Here is a 10,819-nt window from a genome sequence, read left to right on the forward strand (position 1 = left end):
AGGTACAGATGCATGCACACTTTGCCTGAAGGAACACGGAGCTTGACCCTTCTAGTACACCTGGGGCCATGTGCTCGTGTGCCTGAGGACAACATGGCTAATGGCCACCCTAGATGCCAGCGAAAGAGCTCACCACACCTGCTCCAGGTTTCTACACCTTCCTCACGCAGTCCTTTCAAATCCCACACCTCTCAGCCTATTCAGGCCCCAGCCCCTCATCCTCAGCTAACCCTCCCTCGTCAGTACCCCAGCAACCCCTACATCCAATGAGGGAGCAGCTGAGCCCCGAGCTCCGCCCCCTTCCACCTGTCTCTGTGGTCTGTATAGAGCACTGCTCAGCAGCAATTGCTCTGCAAAGCCTTAAGTTCCGCCGAATACCAACCTGGCTCGCCTCGGGCAGTGCTGAAGGCGACAACCTCCGGAGAGCTTGTGCAAATATATACTTTGAAGTCTGGCGGGTACCCCCCAACTTCCGGTTCCAGGATCGCCCTTTCTGGAGGTGACACTTCTTCATGCGTGCTCTCTCTATCCGCAGGAGCTGAGAGCAACTGTCCCCAGAATCCCTGGACCCTCTTTCATGGCCTCAGACATCTGGTAAGTGAGGAGTTTGCGACTGCTAGGGTCAGCATTGAGTCCATTTAGCTTTTTAAAAACTGCGCTCGGGGACAGAGTTATTTGTCCTATGCCTTTTTCTGGTCCTTGGGAAGATCTCCGAAGAAGCCTTAGTCCTTAGTTCCCTTAGTCCACTGCCTCCCGAACCGAACTCTTTTAGACCCCAGCTTCAGAGCATCGGGGCCCAATGTTATGGTGGACATTGGCTCCACCTAGTGGTAAGAAATTAAATTTCAGCAGATCATCGTTAGGTGAATGAGGTAAGTAACCTACGGATACCTAGAAGACAGGAGTCTTTTCTGTCTCAGTCCTTGCTACAGACATGGCTGAAGGTTGACTCAGCTCCATTCTTTCATCTGTATCATAAGGGAGGCTGGCTGCTTGCCGTTGTGTCCAGTATCTGCCTTTCAAAGCCTCCCTTCAGGGCGCTGTCCTTGTACCACTCAGAAGCCTCTCTCTCCTGTCAGCTCACACCAGTGCCAACCCACTTGGAAGGTAGAACCTGAAGTCCCAGAAAAGGTGCCAGCAACTTCTCCCTGTTCACTATGGAAATCAGGACATGTGGCTCGCCCCTACCCACTCTTCTCGGGAGGACAGAAATGGCCTTGCCAGTCCTGAGAATCACTTGTTTCCGGTTCTGTGCCCTTGGTAGATTAAGTCACTGGTTGCAGTAAAGAAGGACTCTGTCAGGGGAGGGAGAGATGGCTTATTAGTGAAGAATGCTTGTTGGTCTCCCAGGGGACGAGTGTTGGCTCCAGCACCCACATGGGTGGTTCACAGTTGTTTGTAATTAAGTTTAAGGGGATCTGGTGGCCTCTTCTGGTGTCCTTGGGCACCCCTTCATTTATGGCAAACACACACACAACACATTTTTTAAAAAGTAGAACTCCTGTCATAGGAAGTGACGTGCTATGGCATCTGGGTCCCTGTTTTGACTTGCCAAATCCTCTGTACCACAGTCCTACTTAGGTGCGCGCGTGTGTGTGTGTGTGTGTGTGTGTGTGTGTGTAAGGGTGTGGTATGTGGGGGGCACTCACACAGGGCTCTGGATCTGCTTACTAAAGAGCTCACTACTGGGCATTCTCAGCTAGCACGATAGTCGGGGGAAATGTTTGGCCTTCAAATGAGAACCCTGCCCAAGTGAAAACCAATAGATTCTTCATAAAACTTCAAACAGTAACATTTTATTAACCTCATTATTTTCTAAGTTTAGTATCCATAAAAAGCTTCATTGCATTTGGAAGAATGTGTGGGCTGGGTTTCTCTCTCTTTAAAAAGTCTCAATTACAAAACTGCTCCTTCTAGCTGTATGGTTTCAAAAGGAAAATTATAGCTATCCTTTAAAAACAACAACAACAACAACAACAACAAACAAACAACTTTGGAATAAATTTTTGTCTTTTATCTCATGCCTTGATGGGAAGGGAAGTGCTCTAGAGTTCCAGTGCCCAGGCTTACAGGGGTGCTGGGCACCAGTGTCTGGGGTGGAAAGGGAAGGGTGGGCTATTGTGAGGGACATAGGTTGGCGCTGACAGGGACCCAGAGGTACAGGCAGAGTGTCCTCGCTGCACCCTGGCAGCAGTGGGCTGTGACAGCCATTCGCCTCTCCAGCTGATGAGCAAAGAGGTGCTGCACAGGACAGGTGAATGGAGACCAGGGCTTAGGCTGTAGGTCAATCCTTGGGAAATTCAGGTGGGGAAGTTCTCGTAGGCTGCAGTGGGTGAGGCCCTAGGGTTGGTCTTCAGAAAGACCACTTTCAGGATTCCTAGCTAGAAACGTGCTCCGGTGTGTGTTTTGGGTGAATATCAGGAAGGAATAAAAAACTCAGCTGGTGTTGGGCGGCAATGAGGACCATCCCTGCTACTGTCTTGGGGACTTGGTACATGTCAAAGGGTTGTCACCCCTTACTCTGTGGACTTTTTCACCACATGCTTACATCCCGTCTTTTAGCTTTAGCTTCCATAGTGCCTCTGTCACACACTTGTTCTGAACTCCAACAGAAGTTGCTCCCTCAAAGAGTCTCATTATTGCTTTGTAACAAATTATCATCTCCTGCCTTCCCTGTCTTCCTGGGAACAGTGATTCAGAAATTTGAGTCTGCGTTTCCCAAACTGCCATTCCTTAGACTTCAAATAAACTCCTTTGACTTTCACAGTCTCAGTCATCTCTCTCCTCCATTAACCCCCAAATCCTTACCTATTCAAAAGTTTCTGTCAACTGGATTCTGTTTCCTTTCATTTCAATTTTTTTTCTGGACAGAGGAGTAGATCAAAATCCATCAAAAAAAAAAAAAAAAAAAAGCTGGAGGAGTAGCTCAGTGCAGAGAACTTGCTTAGCGTGAGCAGGGCCCCAGGCTTGGTCCCTACCAGAGCAAAGAAAGAGAGGGAAAGGCTTACGGTGCTCATGGGGAGCCCCAGGTACTGATGGGACTACGGCAGGATTGCACGAGCCCATCCTGGCGCAGAAGACAGAGATGAGGCAGAAACAAGCAGAAAAGATGGAGAAGCAGAAGAGTGGGGCTCTTGGCTTTTCTTTTAGGACAGGGACCAATCAGTTGTCACAAGCTGGGCAGAAAGGCAATGCCTCATTCCTCTCCTAGAAAATGCTCTCTCCCCTCTAGGGGCCACAGGACAGTCTGCCCTGGTTAGCTTCCTACTGAGGTGATGAACACCATGACCAAAAGCAACTTGGGAAAGAAAGCGTTTATTATACTGTTTTCGTTAAGGTTTCTATTCCTGCACAAACATCATGACCAAGAAGCAGGTTGGGGAAGAGAGGGTTTATTCAGCTTACATTTCCACACTGCTGTTCATCACCAAAGGAAGTCAGGACTAGAACTTAGGCAGGTCAGGGAGCAGGAGCTGATGCAAAGACCATGGAGGGGTGCTGCTTACTGGCTTGCTTCCCCTGGCTTGCTCAGCCTGCTCTCTCATAGAATCCAGGACCACCAGCCCAGGGATGGTGCCACCCACAATGGGCCCTCCCCTTTTGATCCCTGAGAAAATGCCTTACAGCTTGATCTCATGGAGGCATCCAGTTTGTGTCAAGTTGACATACAAAACCAACCAGTACATATACTTACAGGTTAGAATCCATCATGGAGTGAAGTCAGGGATGGAGCTCAAGGCAAGAACCTGGAGGCAGGACCTGAGGTGGCCTTGGAGGAAGGCTGCTTATGGGCTTGCTCCCCATGACCAGCTCAGCATGCTTTTTATGCAAATTAGGACCACCTGCCCAGGGGTGGCACTGCCCAAGGTGGACTGGGTCCTCCTGTAGCAATCATTAATCAAGAAAATGTCACCATAGACATATCCGCAAGCCAACGTGATGGAGAAAATTCCTTAATTGAGTTTCCCTGTTCCCAAGTGACTTAGTGTGTGCCAAACTGGCAAAAGCTAACAGGCACACCTTCCCAAGATGAAGCAAAAGGAAGGGAACAAGCAGAGGAGAGAGCCGAAGTAGCTAGATAGAGAGATTGGATACAGATAGACAGACAGGGAAGCAAAAGGGACTGAGTGTGACCAGCTGGGGAGATGGCTCATCGGGTAAGGTGCTCTCTGTGCTAGCATGGGGACCTGAGTTCAGAGCCCCAGCACCCACATAAAAAAGGAACAAGGCAGGCATGATGGTATGCATCTGTAACCCAAGTGTGGGGAGGTGAAGACCTGCAGCGGCCTGATGGCCAGTCTAAGATAGCCAGCCAGTTGCAGGTTCACCGAGAGACAAACCAAACCACCAAAACTGGAGATGCATTTGAAGAATCCATCTGGATGTTAGGCTCTGGTCTCCACATGTGCCTGCATAGGCAGACATACCTGCAAACATTTGTACATAGATGTACTACACACACACACACACACACACACACACACACACACAGAGAGAGAGAGAGAGAGAGAGAGAGAGAGAGAGAGAGAGAGAGAGAAACTGAGTGGTAATAATGATATAAAGGATTAAGTAGTCACACCCTGCTACTGATTAGTAAAGCCATGCATCTCCAAGGCTGGTTTCTTGTCAAACATCTATGGGTAATAACTTGTTCTGTCTAGTGGGGTCGGGGGGTGTTGCAGGGTGGGGTGGGGAGCTGATATGTGACTTAGTGGAAAAAAATGTCTGGAGCTGGACCCACGAGAGCAAATTCATTTGCCCCCTAAGATTTATTTTATATTTAATTATGTGTATTGTATGAGTGGGTTGTGTCTGTGAGTGCAGGTGCCCAGGAAGGCCAGAAGAGGGCGCTGGATCCCCTGGAGTTGGAGTTGTGAGTTGCTGGGTATGGGTGCTGGGCACAGAACTCTGGCTCTCTGTAAGAGCAGGCTGCGCTCTTAACCACTGAACCCCCTTTCCAGCCCTGGGACACACAGCTTTCACCATGGTCTCCAAACATCAACCCCAAACCACAGTGGACGGCTTTTAGATCAGTGAGGTTACTTGTGCTATTTTGAGAATTTGAGGCCCTTCCCAAACACCAGGACAATAGTCCTGGTAAGTGTTCATCACAGCCTCGAACCCAAGTCCCTCTGGTCCCAATGCCCCCTATGTGATTATGTCTGCAGTCTGCTCAGCACTTTTGAACGTTGGAAGGACACCCTTCTTTTCCTTATAGTGTTCCCAAAGCTCCATCAACCACAGGGCTCTGTCTGGCCCTGACTGCAGGGTCTGTGCTTGCCTGCAAGAGTCAGGTGCCAGAATCCTGTCCACTGTGATTGGACAAAAACTGGCCAATCAGTTCTTCAGTGAGATCATGGCCATGAGAGAGGGGGGTCCTTCTCTGTCTTTGCTGCGGGAGTTTCCAGGACCTTGGGGTCAGGGAGATCCCTGGCCTTCTTCCTGGCTGTGCACAGTTAACTGCAGGAGACAGCAGCCAACGCAAAAGAAAGAATGGGAGGTGGGGAGCCAGTGACTTCCTCTGGCCTTGAGCTTTTCGAATTCATTTTATTTATACGCGAATTTTTGTTTTAACCAGTTTCAGCTGGATTTCTGCCACCTGCTCCACAAAGAGTTCTGACACCGAGTCTATGATTTAAAAGAGTCATAAAACAGGAGCTCCTCCCTGGCAGAAAGGGAAAGGCACTTCCAGTAATAAAAGGAACCTCGGTAGGGTTGAGTCAGGGGTGCAGCTAGGTCTCTTGGAGCCATAGGACAAGAATGAGAGTCCTGATAGTGACCAGTGGGGCTTTATATAGATCTCCTCCCCGTGCTCCTATCTCGGGCTTCATTTCCTCCATCAGCTTCGTCCCCAAGAGTGAGAGCTTAAGAAATTTCTGAAAGGGGTGCCAGGGATAGAGCTCAGGTGGGAGAGTGCTTGCCTACCATGTGTACAACCCCGAGTTCCATTCCCAGCGCTGAATAAACCAGTACTTATAAACCATTCAGTCCTGACCCTCGGGTGGTAGCAGCGAGAGACTCAGGAGTTAAAGGTCATCCCTGGGAGCACAAGTTCAAGACCAGCCTGGGATAGACGCCCTGCCACAAAACCAAAACCAATGTTCTGGAAGGACCCATGACTGACCCAGCCTTGCCTATTCACATGCAATTATAGTAGTCCCCTCTAGGGAGGAGAGTAACTTGGGCCTCACTTTTGTGATTTTGGAGTCTCTCTACAGAAGTGGTGTCTCACAAGAGAGAAGGACCAACAAAATGTCTACCACCGAAATGAAAACTTCTTTGTCAGCAGAGGGATGACTCTTGTAAATATCATGGGTGATTGATGTCGTATGACTGTATGACTGTCACTTTCATTCCCACCAGGCTCAGCATGTGATTCAAGCCACAGAAAGCAGGCATCCTGAAACCCTAGGAGGATGTACCATACTACACTCTACAGGACTATGAAGTGTCAAGGAAAGCCGGGCCTCTGGGGCTGGTGTCTGTACAGCTCTCTACAAATTGAATCTTTGTGGCTGCAGAATGGCTATTAAGTTTCTGGGGCTAGTGCTCGGGTTACAAGTGTCTGTGAAGGATGACTTCAAACTCCTTGAGTCTGCACCTGGGTGCGGTGGATAACAGCCGCAGGAGCCTGATGGCTACAGGTCTGGAAGAGCAGCTGTCAGGATCGGGAGAAGGGATGCTGATGGCCAACACAGTCCTAGTTTTCATGCCATTGTGGGTGTGGTCCATGCTGTTCCTCATTAGTATCTGCGACCATCTGTGCTGGCAGGTGCTTCCTGCTTTGTCATGCTTCTGTGTCTGGCTGACTACCTTGTTTCCATCCTGGCACCTAGAATTTTTAACTCCAGTAAATGAACCACTTAAAGAACAGCAGCCATTTCATGACATGGGCATCAGTCTAGTAAAAACTCAGGGCAGGGCTTTGGACGGATGCAAACGCATCTTCCTACTAAGAAGAGCCTAAAATGCACTTGACCTTGATCACCACAGTCCTTTCCTGCGTGCAGCTGATTGGGTGAGACGGTGAGTTCACAGGCTGCTTCTCTCTTACCTGATGGCGACTTCTGTGCTGTTGCTTTGTGAACTAAGACATCGTGGGATGGTTTGAAAGTATATGGGGATGGGCAAGTGTTACATGAACAAGGCTTGAAAGCAAGAAGCAAAGGAGAGTGAGCGGTGCATCCGCTTCCTTCTGTGCGGTTAGCGGAGTGGAACAGCCTCACTCCTCTTCTGGGCACCACCACGTCACAGAAGTGGTTCTTTGCTGCATCCACTTTGCCGGTGATGACAGACATTTGCGTGTAGTGTCTTAGTGTCGTCCGGTATAGGTGGGTACATACTCAGTTGCAGCCCTTAAGTAGACCACTCCTTGGCTGATTGCATTTTTGCTTTTTATGACTTCCTTTAAAACACTAAACTGATGAACTTTAGTAGAGTGGTTGGATGGTCTGGACAATTGCTGGAGTTCGCTTTAGCTAGAATGGTCTGTGGCTACTGGGAACTGTTTCTAGTTTCTGCTTCTGGGTCTGCTGGAAAGTCTGGTTTCACAAATACAGAGATCAAATTCACCACTTAATTTATCATTTATTTATTTGTTTATTTATTTATTTTGAGACAGGGTCTCATCATGTAGCCCTGGCTGGTCTCAAACTCATGGAGCTTTGAAATAACAATCTCGAATACAATCTTTTGGAACTTTGCCTTTCAAACGTCCTGAAGGACTTGCTAACTTGAAGCGGTACAAAGGGGAATGGAGCTTGCTCAAAAATGGTCAGATTCACCAGTGGGACAAGGGGTGGTGCTTCATAAAGATTGCTCCCTGCTGAGCAAGACAGGAATCTACGCAGAGCAGGGCATGGAATTAACTTCCGCCTATGTCATAGGCATAGGAGTGTGTCTTCAGTGGCCCTCTCATCACAGGGTAAACCTACCTACCTTCCTGACAGGGTGGCTCACTGTGAGTTCAAGGCCAGCCTGGTTTACATAGGAGGGTGTAGGCCAGCATGGGCTACTACGGTGAGACCCTGTCTCAAAACCAAGCAAAAACCAATCAAAGTATGCAAAACAGACCAACCTAAGACCTAACAGCAACAAAAGTGAGCTGCAAAATTCTCATTTCACCAGTGAGACTAGCCGTATTTCAGTCACAACAGGTCCCCTTGGCCCCACCCCCACCCCCAAGAGACAGTAATGGCAGTGTCTAAGTTTCTTGTCATTTCTCAAAAAAAAAAAAAAAAAAAAAAAAAATGCCAATACTGTAGCAGAGAGTGAATTCTTGGTGGTGCTGGGCTTTGGGTAGCATAGATCTTGTCACTTTCCTGAAAGCTTGTTTAATCACATTCCCTCTCAGTAGCCAGACACTTAGAGTAATCCAAATCCGTAGGATTAAACCTTAAAGGGCCCAACATGTGACACATTTGGGATCAATTTTTTAACTGATGCTGTGAAACCCATACCTTGTGGTGTGCCTGCCCCTCGGTGTCCTGACCCCTCCCATGCTGCTACAAACAGTGACACCCATTGTAGTGTTTGTTTCTTTAAATGTTTCCTGTGACTCCCACCTTAATTTTACTTATTTTCTTGTAAACAAGCCCGTCTTTCTACCTGGATTGTAACACTTTTGGCAATTCTAATCATGTCTTCTATTTTGTCTTGTACAAAGGGGGGGCATTTAAAAAGGATAGAATCTTGGGAAAAAAGAAAAAGGTCTCTAGGGCTTCGGGCTTCTACAGTATGGGTTAAACATGTCCACATATTTGATTCTTTGACACTTCTGTTCAAAGCAGAGCCCAGTTACCCTCTGTTTTGGCTTAGGCCTGGCTTGGTGTATTACTGCTGCACACACACCAGAGTCGGGGTGATGGCTGGCCACCTCAGAAGAGCCTTCAACTCGCTCTCTCTTTCAGGACTTTTGTCCTGGGGGTGGGAAGTGCCTACTGTGTTGGGAAGGACACCCAGCTGCCCTTGAGGTGAGAAACTGAGGTCCATGAGCCACAGCTAGGGAAAGCTGGGCTACTGCTAACAGCCACTAACATGTCCTGAAGGAGGGGCCAGGTCAGTACAGCCTGTTTGGATGCTGGCCCCTACGCCCCAGCTATGCCTGTCTTGTCTGGGAAGGAAATGCTGGGTTTCCAGAAGTTCTTCTGGAGCTGTGGAGAAGCTTGCCCCTGGAAGCCTGCAGAAGACTCTCCCTTGTGTCTCATCTGCCTACGGCCAAGCCCAGGCTCATTTTGTGATGCTGCTGTGGGCAGGCGGAGGGGATGAGCTCCAGCGTCTGCCATTTCAGGAGTTGCTGCTCTACAGCAGAGGGCTGGCTATGAGGGCTGACCTTTGAGCTTAGGTCAGGGCAGCTACTAAGGATAGGATCTGAATGGACATGGCTTCCATGCCCTGGCAATCCTGACTCCCTCCCTGGGCAGGAATATGGGGTAGCGGCTAACCGAGGAATTGGTTTTAAAAGCTCACTTGGATGGCCTGTCCCTTCATCCTAGTATCCTTAGAGAGGACCACGTGACTGCCTTTCTTTGTGAAACCAATGCCACTGCTATTCCTGGATGATGTCATTGCAGGCTCAAGGCCATTAGTGATGCAAAACCAGCCTTCGGTAGCCTGGCTTTATCAGCAAGTCTGTGACTGGCAGGACGGGCTCCCTCAGGGAACATGACAGCTGTTCTCGAGAAGTGCTCCATTTCTGCGGGGGTGGGGTGGGGGTGTGTGGCTGCTCTAAATTTGTTGGCAGTGATTCAAATGTTATTGGAATCTTGGGTCAAGTAGCAAGGACAACTGTCACTCCCACATGCTACCCCTAGCCCGATAGACACGGAAAAAGGGGTTAAGAGGATACAGTTCTTTGTGCTCGTAAGCTTGCTGATCGCTCTGTAGAGATGGAACTTCCATACCATTCAATTTACCTGTTTGTTTGTTTGTTTACTTTTTATAATTTTCGAGACAGAGTCTCCCTACATAGTCCAGGATAGCCTCAAAGTCACTCTGTAGCCCAGGCTAACCCTGAACTTGGGATTCTCTAACCTCAGCTTCCCCATTGCTGGGACTGCAGAGACACAGCTCCGTGAGCAGAACAATGTGCTCACTTAGCGTGCACAACTCAGGGCTTTAATTTTAAAAAGATTTAGTTATTTTCATTTTTCTGTGTGTGGATGTTTTGTCTGCATGTGTATGTATGTATGTATTCCATGTTTATGCATAGCACCCTCAGAGGCCAGAAGAGGGCGCTGGATCCCCTGGGACTGGAGATACAGATGGTTGTGAGCTGTCATGTGGGTGTTCGAACTAGGGTTCTCTGGAAGAGCAGCCAGCGTTGGTGTGTTTGTGTGCATGTGTCGCTCTGTGTCTCTGTCCATCTCTGTCTCTCTCTGTCTGTCTCTGTGTCTCTCTGTCTCTGACTCTCTCTTTCTCTGTCTCTCTGTCTCTGTCTCTGTGTCTCTCGATCTGTCTCTGTGTCTGTCTGTCTATCTCTTTCTCTCTCTGTGTGTGTATAGGCCTGAAGTCTACATCAGATGCCTTTCTCAGTCACTCTCTAGTTTTAGTTTTTGAAGCAGAGTCACTTTCTGAACCTGGGCCTGGCCACTTTGACTAGATGGGCTGTCCTCCCATTTCTGTCTCCCTAGTGCTAAGATTGCCAGTGCCTTTGAACAGTTTCTTACACAGCTGCTTCATGATTGTGGGGCAAGCACCTTACCAAATGAGCCATCTCCCCATTCCTATATATGTTTGAATGGCTAGTTCGTCAGCAGATAAGAAAGGGAAGTCATGCTGGGCACGCCTTTAATCCCAGACTCGGGAGGCAGAGGCAGGC

At 48.7% G+C, this 10,819-nt stretch overlaps 1 protein-coding gene across 1 annotated transcript in view; it reads left to right on the forward strand.

Moving 5' to 3' along the window:
• Positions 1-287: 287 nt before the first annotated feature.
• LOC110328464 (cholesterol side-chain cleavage enzyme, mitochondrial) overlaps positions 288-10,819 on the forward strand; it is a 26,140-nt gene continuing 15,608 nt past the window's right edge. Inside the window, exons 1-2 of the mRNA XM_021207854.1 lie at positions 288-594; positions 6,364-7,331. The gene's annotated coding sequence lies outside the window, so the exon portion shown is untranslated. The remainder of the gene's footprint in view (positions 595-6,363; positions 7,332-10,819) is intronic.

The sequence above is a fragment of the Mus pahari genome, chromosome 10 (genome assembly GCF_900095145.1).
Source record: "Mus pahari chromosome 10, PAHARI_EIJ_v1.1, whole genome shotgun sequence".
NCBI classification, from domain to species: Eukaryota; Metazoa; Chordata; class Mammalia; order Rodentia; family Muridae; genus Mus; species Mus pahari.